Source organism: Chrysochloris asiatica, unplaced genomic scaffold (assembly GCF_000296735.1).
Source record: "Chrysochloris asiatica unplaced genomic scaffold, ChrAsi1.0 scaffold00085, whole genome shotgun sequence".
NCBI classification, from domain to species: Eukaryota; Metazoa; Chordata; class Mammalia; order Afrosoricida; family Chrysochloridae; genus Chrysochloris; species Chrysochloris asiatica.
The window spans coordinates 6,892,087-6,899,071 of NW_006408603.1; the positions used below are offsets into that span (position 1 = coordinate 6,892,087).

The following is a 6,985-nucleotide window of genomic DNA, read 5'->3' on the forward strand; positions in this document are numbered from 1 at the left end:
TTTTTTCTGACTGCTTTTAAGACTTTGGCTGTCTTTGGCATCTTCAGCTTCATTATGATACTTATTATGTGTGTGGATTTATTATTTTTCCTTGTTGATATTCAGTGGACATTTTGAATATAGGCATTTTGTGTCCATCAGTTTTTAGCTATTTTCTCTTCAAATATTATCTTGGTCCTTTTATTCTCTCCACTGTTTCTAGGACTTGAATCAAATGGACTCACACTATATTCTTTACATCTCTTGTCTTCTCTGCAATTTCTATATTTTCATCTTTGCTACATTATGAATATTTGCTTCTGCTGTATCTTCCAGGTGACAAATTCTGTCTTCTGCCTATATTCAATATGCTGTCAAGCACAATGAGTTCTTAATGTGTTATTGCCTTTTTTATTTCTAGAAGCTCTTTTAAAAAGCCATGGCTTTTAAATGGCTTTCTATTCCTTACAGGTGTGACACTGTAGTTTAAAGACTGAACTGCTAATTGCACAGTTGGCAGATCAAACTCACCAGTCACTGCTCAGAAACCCTTTGAATTGGAATGACTTAACAGCACTTAACAACAATTCCTTACAGAAATTTTCAAGTTGTGATTTACTTTTATAGCATGGTTTCTTGTTATCTAAGGAGCTCTGGTAGTGTAGTGGCTATGAATTGGGCTGCAAACCACAAGGTCAGAAGTTTGAGACTACCAGCTGCCCCACGGGAGAAAGAGGAGGCTTTCTGCTCCCGTAAAGATTTACAGCCTCGGAAACCCTGTTCAGGGTTGCTATGGGTCAGAACTGACTCGACAGCACTTAACAACAACAACAGTACTTCTATAATAGAAATAACACAAGTGGATGCCATTAACAAATTTATTCTCTAACAGCTTAGGTGAGTCCTGGTATGACATCATAGAATAAGCACTTGATCTCAAGGTTAGCTTGAACTATACAAGTTTGGCAATTCAAACTCACCAGTCACTCCTCAGAAACCTTATACAGGGTAGCTATGTGTTAGAATTGACTCAATGGCACTTAACAACTGCAATGGCTTAAGAGGTTATAAGTACAAATTTATAGTGCTGATTCTAGAGAAAGGTCCTTGTCTCCTTCCAGCATCTGTAGGCCAAGAAGTCCTTGGAAATATTCATGTGTCTTGGCATCAATCTTTTCTTTCTTTTTAAAGCTTTTATTGTGACTTGAGTAACAGTTTACATGGGAGAACATTGGGTTTGCACACATCCTATTGTATTTCATTTCATTACAATGATTACAATCCCCTCCATGCATGATCATTTGACAGTATTTGCTTCTATTCCCTCTGTTTTGTTTACAAAAAAAAACCCACTCAGGAATATATAATAATTTAAACAACTGAAGGGTACATTTTGTAAGCCTGCCTCCTGGCCACCAGCACACAGCCTTTATCTTTCTGAGTCTAGAGTCCTCAGGTACTCTTTCTCTTCATGCTATCATCTCTGTTCCCCATCTGGTGTCACTGCTTCTTTGGTTAGGGTCTCACATTCTTCTCATATTCTTCTCCCTTGATGGTCCTAGGATCCTCTGTTCCTGGAATGTAAGATTAACTACTCCCCACTTTATGTTACAAAACTTCTACCTTTACAGTTGTGACAATTACAATTAGTCATGATAACAAATTGTTGTTGTTAAGTGCCGTGGAGTCGGTTCCAACTCATAGCGACCCTGCACAGGGTTTCCGAGGCTGTAAATCTTTACGGGAGCAGAAAGCCTCATCTCTCTTCCGTGGAACAGCTGGTAGTTTCGAACTGCTGACCTTAAGGTTTGCAGCCCAATTCATAACCACTATGCTACCACAGCTCCTTATTCACTATTAAATCAAAAGAATCCTATCCCCCATCTCCTTTTTCCAGATTCATCTAGACAAGCTGCTGTATTTATCTTATTTGATTGTTCCTGTAGTGCTTTCCTGACTTCTTTCTTATTTTCTCAACTCCGTTGTATAGTGTTTGATACCTTTCATAATCATTTTTTCTGAATTCCTTCTCCAGCATTTCTCAAGCCTGCCCTTTTTCCAGTATGGAGTGTAGGTCTACTTCCAGCTCATTTGCCTCAGTCACTTGATCTCGTTTCTGGACATGTGCAGATATAGTCATCTGCTTTTGGTTTTGGGGCATCTAAGTGGCCTTAATACTTAGATGGGTATGTATTTTTTATGCTTTCTGATTGCCTCCAAGTAGGTGTGATCAGGAAATGGAATTCCCTTTTCATTCTTCTTAAGAAATTTCAAGATGCCTCTGTTGGTTGTTGTGACATAACTTAGCATTTAATTTATGGCCTATTTCCTTTTTTGTCTGCTTGTCCCACTCACAATTCCCTTTCAGGCCTTTTTTCTAGTTATAAACAATTCAGTGCCAACTGTGGCCATTTGGTTTTAAGTGGAAACTGTCTCTTTAAATTTCGAGGAGATCTGTGCACATGCATAGTACAACCCTCTGAGAGTGGGGCTGGGTTTCCACTAGCTCAGGCACCCCTATAGTCACCCGAATGGAGGTGCACAGACAGCAAGTGACCAATGAAAAGATACCAAAAGGAAAAAATGTCCACACCTTTATCTCCGCAGTTCTGTCAGGCATCCGTGGCTGCTCTGATCCTTCCTCCGCTTGGTCTCATCCAAGATGGCAGCTCCTGGAGCAGCTGAGCATCTTGAATTAGAAAGCAATGGATTTCTTGCTTCTGCTACAAATTCCCCTAGCTGTGAGCCTTCCAACCTTCTAAATATTCCTTAATATCTAAATATTACTTAATATGTGGTTCAGAGTTCTGGGACCATCCCCTGAGCCTGCTTGATCCTGTATTCTGTGTTGTTACTGACCAAGCTCCTTACTGCACTTCTACCCGAGCCACCATCTTATTTGTTCTCCACTTGTACTTTTTTTTTTGGATCTTTACAAGGGAAAAATTACAACTAACAAGTTTTATAATTAATTTAAAATTGTTACAGGTTTTAATGTTCAGGATTAACAAATTTTTTCAACCTTGAGTGTACGTACTTGCAACAGTTTATTGATAAAGTGATTGCATTTCACCTTTCAGACAACTGTTGTGTGCCAATATTTCAAGTGTGGGAAAACACTTAAAAATTGAATTAACAGATGTAAATTTAAAATTGGTTGTGTATCTAATATGCCTCAGGTTCAGTAAATAAACAATCATTTTAAAAAATAATAAAAGAAATGATGAGGATGGTGTTGTAATATTACATGAATGTAATTGAATTTCCAAAAACCGAAAATGTAAAAACACAGTAGACACAATATTTGGAGTAAAAATGGCTGAGAATATTCCCTATCTGATGAAAGACATAATCCTCAAATAAGAGGTCCAATGAATGGACATTCACTGGGAGAAAAAAAGAAATGTACATCTCGATACATCATGGTTAACCTGAAGTAAAACAAAGAAAACAACCAGTCCATTGAGTTCCATTGACCTAGAAATGAGAAAGAGAAGAGGAAGGGCTGGTTGGTCCAAAGCGTGGTGAGACCTGAGGACACGTGAGCCCATGGACAATGACTTAGCCACAGAGGGCTAGAGCTGAGAGTGAAACATCCAGCTGATATGAAGTGAGGGAAGATGCACAAGAACACCCAAACTTGCATACCTAGCCTTGATGGCTCGATAATCAGAACTTGACTAGAGGAAGATTGAAAAGAAAAAAAAAAAATTTTTTTTTCAATAAAGGAAACAAGGATAAATTGCTTCAAATTGATGAACCTGACCTATACTCAGAGTGGTAGTTACTCTAAATACCAACAGAGAGGAAAAGAGTCTTCCCATCAAGTATCAATGCTATCCCCTCTGTACACAGGGCAGATAGGGATGAGCAACTTAGACACTGGCTACCTAAAATGAGGGGGCAATAAAGGCATGAAGTGACTGGCTTGCAAGGTTTCAAGAGGGAGTTTAGTTTAAGAGTATGGGGTGAAAGAAAGAGTCCCCACTGAATAGCTGTCATCTTGTCTAGATGGTTCTGGTGAAAAGAGATGGGGATAAGATTCGTATGATTCAATAGTGAATAATTGTTATCATGACTAATTGTGACTGTCACAATTGTAAAGGTAGACGTTTTGTAACAAAAACAGGGGAGTGGTTAATCATATAGTCCAGAAACAGAGGACCCTAGGACCATCAAGAGAAAAGTGCAGAAGCAGAATGCAGGACCTTATCCAGAGAAGCAGCAGCACCAGAGATGAAGGCAGAGATGGGGGCATGGAGAGGGGGTTGGCTGAGGTCTCTAGATTCATGGACTAAGAAGAGAGGGACTAAGAGTTGGTGGCCAGGAGGCAGATTTGCAGAATGTGCCCTTTGGAGATGTAAATTATTATATATGCCTGAGTGGTTGGTTTGTTTGTTTTTAAAAAGCTAAAGTGGATAGAAAGAAATACTGTTAACTGATGGTACATGGATGGCATTATAATCATTGTAACGAAACAAGGTGTATGACTTGTTGAATGTAAAACTGATGATATGCCCTGTAAACTTTCACTCAATCCACAATAAAAACCTTAAATAAATTTAAAAAGAAAAGTTAAAAAAAAAAAAAAGTACAAGTAACTAATATCCATCTGTCACAACATAATCTTGGATTCCCCCCCACACACCGATATCAGAAGTTCCTTTAATTTAAAACCCATCACTAGAGACCAAGAGAAACATTTCATTTTATAGAAAACAAAATTTACATGTGCCAAATATGAAAGACCCAGGAGGAAAAAACCAAAAGCCTAAGAACTGACACTAATACTCAGTACCCTGATTAAACAGTGTCTCAAAATGCCACTGATAAAAAATAAAATAGTGGCTGTATATCATCACAATGAAATCCAAGAGGCTTTAACCCTTTGGCATCAAAAATCTAGATCTTTCTAAATAAGTGAGCTTACACTTCATATGTGCCAAGAATGCAAAACATGGACATGCCAGCACAGGAGAAGCAAAAAAAACAACAACAACAACAAAACAAAAAACGGAGCTATTGTTCACTGAAACCCATGGAGATCTATTTTAATAGGGGCTTCACACAAGGTTTGGCAGAAACTAGAGAATATTTAATAGTTGCTTATATCCTCAATTTCCCTGGAGATAATTGAGTCCTAAGGTTCAATGTAAAAGTTAAGGGGGGTGAGCAAGGGAAGAATCTGTGTCTAGGCAAGTTTTATCTTTAGAGTAAAAAGCAGAGAAAGAATATATAAAAAGTGACCAACCATGGAGACACACTGTAAAGTCAGAGCACTCTGCCATTCAGCTGGGAAGAAAATGTCAAGATTCAAACTGCTGCTTCTTTGAAATCAAACCAAATCAACCTTTATTGACTTGAACTGCAGGATTGCAGGATGAGGGACACAAAAAGTACAGTCATTTTAGTAAAGTATAGTGAAGCTTTGTGCTGATGTCCTGAACAAACTGCTTTTTATTATTAAAACAAAACTTATAAGAAGGACTATACGCCTATATTTCATTTCTAGTGTTTGAATTCTGAAAGTAACCTATATAGTGGAGGAGGAATTCAAATAAAAAATTATGCCAATTAAATGTCAACCTTCCTAAAAGGTGTCATTTCCCCCTCCTCTCAATATCTATGAATCACAAAAAAAACATAAGCTGCAAAATGTACAGTTCAGAAAATAAAAAAACAGAGACTAAAGACATTGTGACCAAGATGTTTGGTAAACAGTGAGTTATGAGTTTGGGATCATCAAAGAGAAAAGCTTTTTAAACAACCCTTTGTTCTTCAAAAAATCTCTTTAGGTAGTAGATCTGGCCCAATGTCATACCAACTAGAACAAGAGCTTCAGAGAAGGACTGAAAGACCACTGTAAAGTTTGTGTTGTCATAGATGGCTCTGTGTATTCTCTCCTGCACTTCCATGTACTCCTGTTCATGCTTCACGGTGGTCATCACCACTGTTAGCTCACTGTTCATTTCTTCTAGCTTGTTCTGGTGAGCTTCTGTTTCCATGTCTTGTCCTTTTGGTCCTCTCCAATATCAAAAGTGAGCATGACTATCCTTGGAGTCATGGTGGACATCTGTTGTTAAAACAAAACTTGTGCATTCCATCCATGTGAGCAGCAAATGTGTATTTCCCGCTGGACTTTCCATCCCCTTTATATATTCCTTTATTATCAGGCCCTGTGATCTCCATGTCGATGTTCAGGAACCCGCCCTCGGTCACCTAGAAGATGAAGCCTATCTTGGTGCCTGAGGTGACAAGCTTGAAAAACCACTCTTTTGCAAGCGTGTATATGCTGACGAAGTAGCCCGAGGCCGTGGCCAGCAGCTTGGCCAGGAGCACCAGCAGCTCAGGGAGGGTCACTGTGGTGGTGTTGGGGCCAAGGACACCACTGGGAGTGTGGCCTCCTGAGCCTCTGCCACAACTGTGGCCTCCCATCCTCGTTATTTCTTAAGATTGCTTTTATATTTTCTACTTTCCTATGTACTACTATATTAGTATTCTAAGGTTGACATAACAAGTTGCACAAACTTGGAAGCTTAAAACACTAGAAATTTATTCTCTTTCAGTTTTGAAGGCCAGAAGTCCAAAACCAAGGTATCAAAAGGATTGGTTCCTCTAGAGCAGGCGTGGGGAAACTTTTTTCTGCTGAGAGCCATTTGGATATTTATAACATCATTCATTGGCCAAACAAAATTATCAGCTTAAAAATTAGCTTGCTATGTTTGGTGGGACACTTAATTAACTCATCCCTAATGTGATGACTTAAGGTCAGCGGTTCGAAACTACCAGCCGCTCCGCGGGAGAAAGATGAGGCTTTCTACTCCCGTAAGGATTTACACCCTCGGAAACCCTGTACAGGGTCACTATGGGTCGGAACCGACTCGATGGCACATAACAACAACAACAAATGTGATGACTGGAGTCCTTGTGTGGTGCTGTGGGTTAATGCGCCAGACTGCAAAGCCATTTGAACCACAAGGTGGGTGGTGCAAGCTCACCAGTCGCT

The 6,985-nt window shown here is 39.2% G+C and overlaps 1 pseudogene; it reads right to left on the bottom strand.

Moving 5' to 3' along the window:
- Positions 1–5,738: 5,738 nt before the first annotated feature.
- On the bottom strand, positions 5,739–6,414 carry LOC102812023 (annotated as a pseudogene).
- Positions 6,415–6,985: the final 571 nt, after the last annotated feature.